Below are 14,011 nucleotides of genomic sequence, written 5' to 3' on the forward strand. Positions count from 1 at the left end.
ATGGGTTAACATCTTCCTAGAAGTCACAGAGGATGCACAGAGGGACATGACAAAATTGTGAATTTGAGCACTTTAACCCTATTCTCAACCGGCTGGTAGAACATGTTTTGACAATGGATTTAGAAGTGGATATGAAAAAAATCTTCACTAGAACTTGATTGGTCAACTCCCCCAGCGCTCCTGCATCAATTAAAATAATGTGCAGCCTTTTGGGTTTCTGCAGTTCAGTGTTGTGGCACTCTAATTTTGCCCACTCTCAGGGCTACAAGAAAACTCAAAATCATTCTCCAAAGACATGGGATAAAATGCAACAGAAATTGATTAAACCACATTTCATGACCCATGGGGTCAAAACTTCAGTATTCAGACTTAAGGTCGTCTATAAAATAATGCCTATAAAGTAGTTGAAAAATTGCACTTTGCCATATATTATCTAAAAATGTAGTCTGACATGGTGGAAGAACCTGGATCATTTGAAATGTAAGTGCATTGCACTATACATCACATGAAAAAGCATATATTTCTATGTAATTTAATATCCATGTTTGGACATAATTTGCAAAAATGTTACATCGGTCCTCATTCAACAATGCTTTTATGCATATAAAATCTATTGAAGCAGACCTAAAGTGATTTTTGTAATACTGTTTAGATGAGTAAAAATGCTATGCATCAAGTTGCAAAAACACTATTGAAAATTCTTATTTGAGTTTTTAGTAATATGAATTTAAGGTGAAACATTTTCTTCTAGATGTTTTTCAAGAAGACACAGTTAAAGGATTAAACATTTTATTGATTTATTGAATTTCCATGTTGCCTATATTGAAGGGCACTTCATTTAATATAACAGGCTTTGAAAATGCAATATTTGCACTTAAAATAGCAAAGGGACAAAAAAGGCACTCATTTTGTGGAACAACCCAGCAGCCATCACAGTTAAAATGGTGACATTCAAGCCACCGTTTACAGGTACATCAGTTCATAGATTCAGTTCAACTGCATCAGCCATCACAGTTAATGTGACAGTCAAGCCCAATCAAGGCTTTGTTCTATACGGGCTATATGGGCAGATGATAGGTTGTCATGGAAGACCGTTTTCCATCAGGTTTCCTTACTGATGAGCCAAAGCAGCCTAATCAACACTGTCCTCCATGAGGCTGCTGTATTTCAGAGAGAGAAGGTTTGTGTCCCAAATGGCACCCTATCTCCTATACAGCGCACTACCTTTGACCTGAGCCCAGTGGGCCTGGTCAAAAGTAGTGCACTATATGGTGGTGACATTTGGGATGCAGTCAAAGTTGCCATAGCATCAGCCTGCCTATCTAAATGGAAATGACCTGCGGAGGGAGGAAGGCTGCTACTGAGGCTATGGCTACGCTAGCAAATATGCAGGTGAGGGATTGGATGCACATGAGCCAAATTTCCATGGGGATCACCTTGTAGCCACTACACAATACAGAGGAACAGATTTTTCTTAAGTGTGATCCCTCTCCTTCAGTGTTGCCTTCATACCCCTGTATCCCCTGATTGTACTACATTAAATAGTATATACAGGCAATAGAGGGTGCCATTGTGGACGCAGCCAGTCACAGTGATTGTCAGGAAAGAGGATAAATCCATAACCAAGGACCTTAGGCATTGAAGTGTGTGTGTGTGTGTGTGTGTATGAGTGTTTTTTTTTCTTCAAATTTTAAGTTTGATGAATGGGACTGGAATCCCAGAGTCAATCACTGTCTCAACACAGATGGCTGCCTGGTTTGAGATGTTAATTAGTGATGGCTTCCTTTCCTGCCTCCTCCCTCACACAGGGCCAGGTGAGACACAGAGAGAGTGGTAATAGAGGGTGGGAGGACGGTGGGAGAAAGGGAAACAGCTACTAAGGTTGAAAGAGAAAGGGAGGAGAGAGAGAGATACAAATTCCCTCTCTAGACACTGTTGCCCTAAAGCACACAGAAAACTATACATACCTCGGCCTAAACATCAGCCCCACTGGTAACTTCCACAAAGCTGTGAACGATCTGAGAGACAAGGCAAGAAGGGCCTTCTACACCATCAAAAGAACATAAAATTCAACATACCAATTATGATCTGGCAAAAAATACTTGGACAGCAACAGAATTAGACACAACCAAAACATGAGATAATTACTTGACATATTGGAAAATAATTGGAAATAATTAACAAAAAACAGAGCAAACTAGAATGCTATTAGACTCTAGACAAAGAGTACAAGGTGGCAGAATACCTGACCACTGTGACTGACCAAAAAATTAAGGAAAGCTTTGACTATGTACAGACTCAGTGAACATAGCCTTGCTATTGAGACAGGTCACTGTAGGCAGACCTGGCTTTCAAGAGAAGACAGGCTATGCGCACACTGCTCAAAAAATGAGGTGGAAACTGAGCTGCACTTCCTAACCTCCTGCCAAATGTATGACCATATTAGAGACACATATTATAGAGACACAGAGATAGAAAGAGACAGGGAATGTAGGTGATGGAGGGAGGGAAGGAGATAGAGAGGGGAGAGAGAGCAACTTTTGGTTTTAGAGTGGAGGGAGGTAAGAGAAGGAGGGAAGGAAGGAGAGAAGGAAGGAGAGAGGAGGTAGGGAGGGATGAGCCTCTCCTATGGACCGCCTCTCTTAGATCTGCTCCCATTACACTCATCTACAGCTCTGTTCTGTTTAGTGAAAGGACACAGTGATTAGAGAGGGCCCTGCTGCAACATCCTGGCTACTACACTGTTAACATCTCAACAAGAAAATGACCTGCGTCCCAAATGGCACCCTATTCCAAGCCTATATAGTGCACCTGCATGGAATAGACTAGAGTTCTTCAGTGGTGTAAAAAGTAGTACCCCTGACCTGAATGGACACGAGAACAATCAGACCCGAACCCAAATGGACCCGTGGACAACTCAACCTCGACCTGACAAATACCCTAACGGGTCCGGGTCTAGACCAGAAAAAAAACGTGTTTATCAGCCAAGTTGCTCTTCTGGTTAAATAATAGGTATTTATATGTTGGCTAGGCCCTCTCGAAGTCAATAAATTCACCTTATTGCCGTAAAATAATCAAATGGCTACCCAGACTATTTGCATTGCCCCCCCCCCCCTCCTCTTCTATGCTGCTACTACTCTCTGTTACTATCTATGCATAGTCACTTTAATAACTCTACCTATACGTACATATGACCTCAATTACCTCGACACCGGTGCCCCTACACATTCTGTAGCGGTACCCTCTGTATAAAGCCCCGCTATGGTTATTTTACTGCTGCTCTTTAACTTTTTGTTATTATTATCTCTTACTTTTTTTTTTGTTGTATTTTCTTAAAACTTCATTGTTGGTTAAGGGCTTGTAAGTAAGCATTTCACTGTAAGGTCTACCTACACCAGTTGTATTCGGTGCATGTGACAAATAAAATTTGATTTGAAATAAATATACTATAGGCTATGCAGAGTCGTGGCCGGGTCCACTCGGGCTGTAGTGCCTTCAGAAAGAATTCACACCCCTTGACTTTTTCAACATTTTGTTATGTTACAGCCTGAATTTAAAATGGATTCAATTGAGATTTTGTGTCACTGGCCTACCCCAAGTCACCTAATAAGTTGCATGGACAGGACACTCTGTGCAATTATATTTTTAAACGACTAACTCATCTCTGCTCTGTAACCCACAAATACAATTATCTGTAAGGTGGGTCCCTTAGTTGTGCAGTGAATTTCAAACACAGATTCAACCACAAAGACCAGGGAGGTTTTCCACTGCCTCGCAAAGAAGGGCACCTATTGGTAGAAGGGTAAAAAAAATATTTTTATTTTTAAAGCAGACATTGATTATACTTTTAAGCATGGTTAAGTTATTAATTAGACTTTGGATCTCAAACCTCCCTGTTAAACCTTACAGTGAAATGCTTACTTACAGGTCCTAACAGTGTAATTTTTAAGAAAAAATAGGTATTAGGTGAACAAAAGATAAGTAAAGAAATAAAAACTAGAGTAAAAAGACAGTGAAAAATAACAGTAACGAGGGTATGTATAGTAGCGAGGCAATAACAGTAGTGAGGCTATATACAGGAACCGGTTAGTCAAGCTAATTGAGGTAGTATGTACAGTGCCTTGCGAAAGTATTCGGCCCCCTTGAACTTTGCGACCTTTTGCACATTTCAGGCTTCAAACAAAGATATAAAACTGTATTTTTTTGTGAAGAATCAACAACAAGTGGGACACAATCATGAAGTGGAACGACATTTATTGGATATTTCAAACTTTTTTAACAAATCAAAAACTGAAAAAAACTGTACATGTAGGTATGGTTAAAGTGACTATGCATATATTACAAACAGAGAGTAGCAGTAGAGTAAAAGAGGGGTTGGCGGGTGGTGGGTCACAATGCAGATAGTCCGGGTAGCCAATGTGCGGGGGCACCGGTTAGTCGGGCTAATTGAGGTAGTATGTACATGAATGTATAGTTAAAGTGACTACGCATATATGATAAACAGATAGTATCAGCAGTGTAAAAAAGGGGTTGGGGGACACACAATGCAAATAGTCAGAGTAGCCACTTGAATACCTGTTCAGGAGTCTTATGGCTTGGGGTAAAAGCTGTTGAGAAGACTTTTGGTCCTAGACTTGGCGCTCTGGTACCGCTTGCCATGCGGTAGTAGAGAGAACAGTCTATGACTGGGGTGGCTGGGGTCTTTGACAATTTTTAGGGCCTTCCTCTGACACCGCCTGGTGTAGGGGTCCAGAATGGCAGGCAGCTTAGCCCCAGTGATGTACTGGGCCGTACGCACTACCCTCTGTAGAGCCTTGCGGTCGGAGGCCGAGCAGTTGCCATACCAGGCAGTGATGCAACCAGGATGCTCTCGATGTTGGAGCTGCAGAACCTTTTTTGAATCTGAGGACCCATGCCAAATCTTTTTAGTTTCCTGAGGGGGAATAGGCTTTCTCGTGCCCTGTTCACGACTGTCTTGGCATGTTTGGACCATTCTAGTTTTTTGGTGATGTGGACACCAAGGAACTTGAAGCTCTCAACCTGCTCCACCACAGCCCAGTCGGTGAGAATGGGGGCGTGCTCTGTCCTCCTTTTCCTATAGTCCACAATCATCTTCTTAGTCTTGGTTATGTTGAGGGATAGGTTGTTATTCTGGCACCACCCGGTCAGGTCTCTTACCTCCTCCCTATAGGCTGTCTCGTCGGTGATCAGGCCTACCACTGTTGTGTCGTCTGGAAACTTAATGATGGTGTTGGAGTTGTGCCTGGCCATACAGTCGTAGGTGAACAGGAGTACAGGAGGGGACAGAGCATGCACCCCTGAGGGGCTCCAGTGTTTAGGATCAGCGTGGCAGATGTGTTGATACCTACCCTCAACACCTGGGGGTGGCCTGTCAGGAAGTCCAGGATTCAGTTGCAGAGGGAGGTGTTTAGTCCCAGGATCCTTAGCTTAGTGATGAGATTTGAGGGTACTACGGTGTTGAACGCTGAACTGTAGTCAATGAACAGCATTCTCACGTAGATGTTCCTTTTGTCCAGGTGGGAAAGGGCAGTGTGGAGTGCAATAGAGATTGCATCATCTGTGGATCTGTCTGGGCGGTATGCAAATTGGAGTGGGTCTAGGGTTTCTGTGATAATGGTGTTGATGCGAGCCATTACCAGCCTTTCAAAGCACTTCATGGCTATGGACGTGAGTGCTACGGGTCTGCAGCCATTTAGGCAAGTTGCCTTAGTGTTCTTGGGCACAGGGACAATGATGGTCTGCTTGAAACATGTTGGTATTGCAGACTCAATCAGGGACATGTTGAAAATGTCAGTGAAAACACCTGCCAGTTGGTCAGCACATGCCCGGAGCACACAACCTGGTAATCCGTCTGGCCCCACAGCCTTATGAATGTTGACCTGTTTAAAGGTCTTCTTCACATCGGCTACAGAGAGTGTGAACACACAGTCATCCGGAACAGCTGATGCTCTCATGCATGCCTCAGTGTTGCTTGCCTCGAAGCGAGCATAGAAGTGATTTAGCTCGTCTGGTAGGCTTGTGTCACTGGGCTGCTCGCGGCTGTGCTTCCCTTTGTAGTCTGTAATAGTTTGCAAGCCCTGCCACATAATAAGAGTGTCAGAGCCGGTGTAGTACAATTCAATCTTAGCCCTGTATTGACGCTTTGCCTGTTTGATGGTTCGTAGGAGGGCATAGCAGGATTTCTTATCAGTTTCCGGGTTAGAGTCCCGCACCTTGAAAGCCGCAGCTCTACCCTTCAGCTCAGTGCGAATGTACGTACAGTCACTGTGGGGACAACGTCCTCGATGCAATTATTGATAAAGCCACTGACTGATGTGGTGTACTCCTCAATGCAATCGGAAGAATCCTGTAACATGTTTCAGTCTGTGATAGCAAAACAGTCCTGTAGTTTAGCATCTGCCTCATCTTACCACTTTTTTATAGACCGAGTCACGTGTGCTTTCTGCTTTAATTTTTGCTTGTAAGCAGAAATCCGGAGGATAGAATTGTGGTCAGATTGAACAAATGGAGGGCGAGGGAGAGCTTTGTACATCTCTTTGTGTGGCGTATAGGTGATCTATAATTTTTTTCCCTCTGGTTGCGCATTTAACATGTTGATAGAGATGAAATAAAACTGATTTAAGTTTCCCTGCATTAAAATCTCCAGCCACTAGGAGCGCCGCCTCAGGGTGAGCGGTTTCCTGCTTGCTTATTTCCGTATTCAGCTGACTGAGTGCGGTCTTAGTGCTAGCATCCATTTGTGGTGGTAAATAAACAGCCACGAAAAGTATAGATGAAAACTCTCTTGGCAAATAGCGTGGTCTACAGATTATTTATAAGATACTCTACTTCAGGCGAGAAAAGTCTAGAGACTTCCTTATTTCGTGCAGCAGCTGTTGTTCACTAATATGCACAGACCGCCCCCCATCGTCTTCCCGGATTGTGCTGTTCTATCTAGCCGGTGCAGCGTATATACTGCTAACTGAATATCCATGTCATCATTCAGCCACGAATCCATGAAACATAAGATGTTACAGTTTCGTGATAGTCGTGATTGTACATCTTCTAATTTATCATCCAATGATTGTACGTTGGCAAGTAATATTGACGGTAACGACAGCTTTCCCACTCACCTTCTGCGGATCCTTACGAGGCACCCCACTCTGTGTCCTCTGTACCTGCGTCTCTTTCTCTTGCCAATAACGGGGATGTTGGCCTTGTCGGGTGTTAGCAGTACATCCCGTGCGTCCTGCTTGTTGAAGAAAAAATCTCTGTCTAATCTGAGGTGAGTGATCGCTGTCCTGATATCCAGAAGTTTTTTTTTTGCCGTAAGATACGGTGGCAGAAACATTATGTCCAAAATAAGTTACAGAAAAACAAACATAATAGCACAATTGGTTAGGCGCCTGTAAAACTGCTGCCCTTTCTTCCAATTAAGCAGGTCACAACAAAGATTCCTGCTTCCTTACTAACTCAGTTGCGAGAGAGGAAGGAAACAGCTCAGGGATTAGGACAATACCCTAAAACAAGAGGCCAAATACAGTATTGGTAAGCAACACTGGAGTTGTTTACCAATACGACATTGAATGTTCCTGAGTGGCCTAGTTACAGTTTTGACTTAAATCGGCTTGAAAATCTATGGCAAGACTTGAAAATGGCTGTTTAACAATGATAAACAACCAACTTCACAGTGCTTGAATAATTATTTTAAGAATGTGCAAATATTGTACAATCCAGGTGTGCGAAGCTCTGAGAGACTTACCCAGAAAGACTCACAGCTGTAAAGGTGATTCTAACATGTGTTGACTCCAGGGTGTGTATACTTATTTATATCCACATAGAAATGTAAGTTATAGATCTGTCATGCTCATTGAAAGCAAGTCTAAGAAGCGGTAGATATGTTCTGTGTGTGCTGTGTGTGCTATTTCTATGCTTCTTGTTTTAAAGTTTTGTTTTTGGGTCTTTTACTTTCGGTTTTGTACACCAGCTTCAAACAGCTGAAGATACTATATTTGTGGTTATGTAAAATATATTTCACAGCAGTTTAGATGGTACAATGATTCTCTACACTATACTTGCTTGTTTTGTCACAAACTGAAATTAGGCGAACAATTCAAAATTTTAGCAACCAGGAAATAGCGGAGCGCTTATTGCATAGTGCATCTTTAAATGAGATATTTCTGCATTTTATTTTCAATAAATTTGCGCACATTTCTAGAAACATGTTTTCACTTTGTCATTATCGGGTATTGTGTGTAGATGGGTGAGAGAAAAAAATCTTCAACCATTTTAAATTCGTTACACCAACAAATGTGGAATACGTCAAGCGGTATGAATACTTTCGAAAGGCACTGTACAAAGACCCGATACCCGACTCGGGCCCGGCTGACAAGTTAGAATTTCAGACCTGAAATCGATCTGGCCCGTTGAATTGACGTCTGTACTCAGAGGATGCCAGTGACTGTACAGTAAATTCGTAAAACTGCGTCCTAAATGGCACAATATTCCCTATATATTGCACATCTTTTGACCATGGCCCTTAGGTATCTGGTCTAAAGTAGTGAACTATATAGGGAGTAGGGTGCCATTTGGGATGCCGACTAAATTTCACATAGTTGACAGGGCAGGCGCTCCATCTTGATTAGTGGGGTTCAGGCATGTCGAGGAGGTCAGGACCGCAGGCTCCCACAATGCACCCTGTGTAGTCCAGGGATGCCATAGGGATGATTCAGAGTCTGTAAAAACAGTCAGGACTGTAAGAGCGAGAAACAGGATATGTCCCAAATGGCACGCTATTCCCTACATAGTGCACTACTTTTAACCAGGGCCCATAGGGGATAGGGTGCACCATATAGAGAATATAATGCCATTTGGGACACAAACACACTGACATTTCATTACTCAGACAGGGCCCTTTGTTACCATATTTTCTCTCACACTTTAGGGGGCTGATGAAAAGTTCCTGAAACTAACAATGACCAGTTATTCATTAGAGAACAGCACATCACATTGAGCCGGTGCCATGGTGATGAGGTGATTAGGCTAGTCAACCTTACAGTTGCCCTTTTGCAAGGGGATAAAGTTCTATCATCCTCTCACCTTAGATTGCATTTCCTCACAAGCAAGTGACATCCATACTGTACTGTATGCAGTGGCAGAATTATCATTAGGCAGAAGAGGCAATTGCCTCAGGCCTCACATCATCAAGGGGCCTTGTGAGCTGGGAATAATTAAAACAAAATATTACTAGTAATATTTACAAAGGAAATCGGGAGGGAGGGGGTCAGCTTTGCCTGGCCACTGTGCCCAGGTTAATGAGGCCACTACGGATAGAACCAGGACCTTGCAGCTTCCATGAAGGACAGAGAGCTATCAGTTATGGCATGCCATCATTCAGCGCATTGTGCCTCCATAAGCAAGCACACAATTTCTGCTCACACAATACAAATCCAATAGGGAAGGCAGGTTATGGTTAGCCAAGAGAGAGATAGAGTTGAGAGATGTGACAGGCAACAGTGCTCGCCTCCCCATATCCTCTCCAAGCAGCCCAACTCTATTGGTTTTAAGAGCATACCAAACTGTTCTCATTACAGAGATGGTGAGTTATTAGTAGTTCAGCCACAGGGGTGCCGTATTGGGGGGGGGGGGCATTGTAGAATAATAGTGAAGACATCAAAACTATGAAATAACACATATGGAATCATGTAGTAACCAAAAAAAGTGTAAAACAAATCAAAATATATTTTATATTTGAGATTCTTCAAAGTAGCCGCCCTTTACCTTGATGACAGCTTTGCAAACTCTTGGGAGGGATGGGAAGGGATGGAGGAATGGCAGTCTGGGCCACGGTAATGATTTCATTTGTGATGACTTTCAGTGTTGACTCAGGGTTATGTGTTTAATCCCTTAACTCTCTCAGCCAAGCGATTATACACCACCACTAGGGTATTCTGGCTTTCATAAGCCGGCAGAAGGAGCTTGAGCCAAGAGTGGAGACACTCTGTTAAAGAAGCTGTTCCTATCCAGACTACTACTCTTTCCTCTCCACATTCTGACCTTATTCTGTCCGTAGAATACTGTTTAGAAATTTGAATTATACCCTCTCTCCTTGACATACTGTCCTAGTGATACTGTTATTTGTTGTCTAAGAGCTGTTGGGGGGGAGCAAAAAAGACAAAGACAATCAAAAAATAATTAATAAGAAACAAGGTTTCAAAGTGTTTGTCCTATATCTAGGAGATATTAGAAAGCTCCGGGTTAGCCTATTGATGAGGTATTCAACACACCCTATTAGGTCCAGATCCTGCTGGTTTTCTGTTCTACCTGATAATTAATTGCACCCACCTGGTGTCCCAGGTCTAAATCAGTCCCTGGTAAGATCGCAACACGCAACAATGAAGAAATGCAGTGGAACTGGATTCAAGGTCCAGAGTTGAGTGAGAGGGGCCTATTGAGTTGGAATCTGAGTAGGTTGAATGCTGCCTGTTGTACCACTACCAGCTGTTTTCACTAGACTGCCTCTAAATATATCTTATCTCATCATGCAAGCCATTGCAATCCCAGCGCAGGCACAGAAGCCTGGTACGATACGAAGCAGCCACTACACTGCCAAGATGATTACAGCCATTCTCCCCAGAGTCCCATACACAGAGACACACAGAGCTGCTGTCTGACCTGATTGACTCTTACATGAGCTAGATTAGAACATTGGTAGTAATGGACGGTTTTCATGTAGCCTGAAATCCAAACTGAATATCATGTGAAACAGCAATATTCATTTTGGATTTCAGGCTTGCATCCTGGAGCCTTCGTGGAAGTTGCAAAAACATGTTCAACTGCATTTGAATGGTTCACATCAATTAGAACTGAGGGTTCTTTTCACATTATTGACTGTCTGTTCACATCTGCTGAGACACTGGTCATACAACAGAGGACCTTGCAGCTTCCATGAAGGACAAATCAGTTATCAGTTATGGCATGCCATCATTCAGCGCATTGTGTCTCCATAAGCAAGCACACAATTTCAGCTCACACAATACAAATCCAATAGGGAAGGCAGAGTATGGTTAACCAAGAGAGAGATAGAGTTGTGAGATCTGACAGGCAACAGTGCTCGCCTCCCCATATCCTCTCCAAGCAGCCCAACTCTATTGGTTTTAAGAGCATACCAAACTGTTCTCAATACAGAGTTATTAGTAGTTCAGCCACAGGGGCACCGTATGGGGGGGGGGGGGTTAGGAGGATTCTAAGGGTCTGTGACTGATGGGGACCCTAAAAGATTTATAGAGCATTAGGGACATTTTTTTCAATATGAAATTATTAACCTGTCATCATTAATCAAATATTTTATTTACAATGTACAAATAAAAAAACAGATTATTTTTCTATTCTTGTTTTTGGCAAAAAGTAAACATCCAGAGAGCTTCTGTATTTTACCATTAAAATGACATTTAGACTGTAAAAGATGGCCTTTAGCGCATTTCTTATAGAGGGTAAAAGTTTTGCATCAAATAGTGAATTCCACTGTATGCAGAATGTTGCATGCATGTCTGCACAGTGTTATATTTTCACAGCTCACTGTCAGTAAATATCATACAGTAAATATTGGACTGCAAGAGAGTTGCAAGCCTGAGTTATTTCAAGCTTTGAATGGGTCGATTGGGTTCTGGAGGTGTGTGGTTACAGCAATTGCGCAGGGTTGGTGTGGCCTGTGGTGTTGGGGCCAAATGTGATATATTTTCATGGAGCCCAAAATCCCTGGCGGCGCCCCTGTTCAGCCATGTTCACTTTTGTGGTCACATTGCTTTAGGAAATTCAGCTGGTAAATGAATGTCCTTGGCTGCTGTGGGCAGAATTGGCCTTATTTGAACTGTTTATTAATGTCCGCTCTATTATTTCAGAAAGCTAATCAGTGTAATAAAACGACAAAGCCGAGGAGGAGATGGTGAAACTTATGCTTGCCTATTATATTCTGTTGTAAACTGCTTGAAATGCAAAGCATAGATGTCACTGACAATTTGTGGTAAACAAAAACAGTGTGCCTTTTGTGCTCAAAGCTTCTTCACAACAACAGGTACAGGCCTTTCTGGGCAAATATATCAAACGCTCTTTTCTCCATTCAGAGAATTCAGTGTCCTGTCCTGGCAGTCTCTCTCTCCCTGTTTTCTGACGGTATTATTTAGATGAGTTCTGCATTGCAGTCTGAGCCGTTTATTGACCAAAGCAGCAGTGTGAAATCCAGAATAATTGTTGTCACAAGTCCCTTGGCACAATGAGTTCTATTCAGTTCACGCTGCAAGTCCAACAGAGAGAATGAGGGAAACATTTTCTGTATCGTGACGTTTTCAATATTTCCTATCATAAAACCAAAATACCCACTATATAGCAGTTGTTTATGTTTATAGTCAGAAACTATAGTTATATATTAGTGATGTATAGTCAATATTGATAAGTAATGCATATTGTTGCATTCACACTACACCCGCCTAACTAGTAGAATCTTAGAAGCCTGGCAGAGAGATAAAATATCAAGCAATGCCATGGGAGACAATGTCCAAAGAACAGGATTCACCAACATACCGACAGAATGCCCTCATCTCAGGCTCAACTATTTTCAGAAGAATGAGTCAAGGCTGGCAACAGGTGGGAATGTACATAGTATGTAGCCTCTATCTCAGCTCGTAATGGAAAATGTATACTCAGTTACTAGGATAGAGTAGGAAAGGAAAGCTCCTTAATTAGACAAACGGACGAAAGCAGGGAATGTACAGTAGCATGAGCCCTTCAAGGCAGCACTACTACCTGAGCATCTACTGACATTCAGGGAGGAGAAGAGAGGAGTGCACTGTGACAGCTTACCAAGACTACGGCAGGCAGCAGCAGCGTGACAGGCACAGCAAAATCCCACGGCCATAGTGCCTCTGGTGTTGTTTACAGTATAGGGAGGTGGAGATCACAGCCACCCACATGGCTCTCTGCTCTGCTCCTGTCACACACAAACAAAAGCGTACACACGCACAGCAGGTAGCCTAGTGTTTGGAGTGTTGGGCCAGTAACAGAAAGGTTGCTAGTTTGAATCCCCAAGCCCACTTAACCCTAATTGCCCCAGGGTCCACTGTTGATAATAGCCGATCTTGACGGGTGTCTCAGATGGAATTGGTATACACCAAAATAATACATTTTCAATTAACTCATGCGTATTAATACACACGTGTGAAATATGACGCATATAAGCACCAACCAAATGATTACACACGGCCCTCTAAGAACAGTGCCTTCCTTCCCTGTACAAGCATGCCACACGAAAAGTAGCAGAGTAATACTTCCTACTTTTGATTACGCTTTCAAGCTATAGCCAATTTAATAGGTTTCTTTTGTCCAATAGGTTTCACTGGAGGAGCATGGCTTTAAACATTCTCATACTGCCATCTATTGGTGAGGAGTAACAATGTATTGCACTAACCTTATTCTCTAATCTTAGGAACTATGGACTCAAAAGCAGTAGAAGCAGTCTGTTTTCTGCCATCTTTACTTTATTGTTGCAGCCTTTTTGTGATGGGGTATATGCCTGCATGGGGCTTCAAACATATATAATACATAATGTTCTGTAGGCTAAAAGACACGTTGAGGATGGCCAGTTCCAGGTCCACAGGGTCAGGTTCCCTGCTTGTTCAATGCACCAGAGTAGACTATTTGTTTAATTAATTCAAGCAATCAAAACTGTAAGTCACTTTACTCAGTGACCTGAAATAAAGTGTCTTGCTAGTTGAGATATCTGACAAGCCCACAGTCTAACTGCCCTGCACTGAATTACCGGTTATTCCCTACCTCAGTGATATTCAGGTGTTTTGCACCTTGAATTACAGTCTCACCCCTGCTCTTCCTCATGCATGACAAAGCCATAATTACCATTTAAAGTGAGGAGAGAAGTTGACCTCAGAGTTGGATTGTCGTTTTGTACCTTCCACACCAGGAGTAATGCCCTACACACCTTGAATAATGTTACTCTTGT

Source organism: Oncorhynchus mykiss, chromosome 3, assembly GCF_057628025.1.
Source record: "Oncorhynchus mykiss isolate SJ-2025 chromosome 3, ASM5762802v1, whole genome shotgun sequence".
NCBI lineage: Eukaryota > Metazoa > Chordata > Actinopteri > Salmoniformes > Salmonidae > Oncorhynchus > Oncorhynchus mykiss.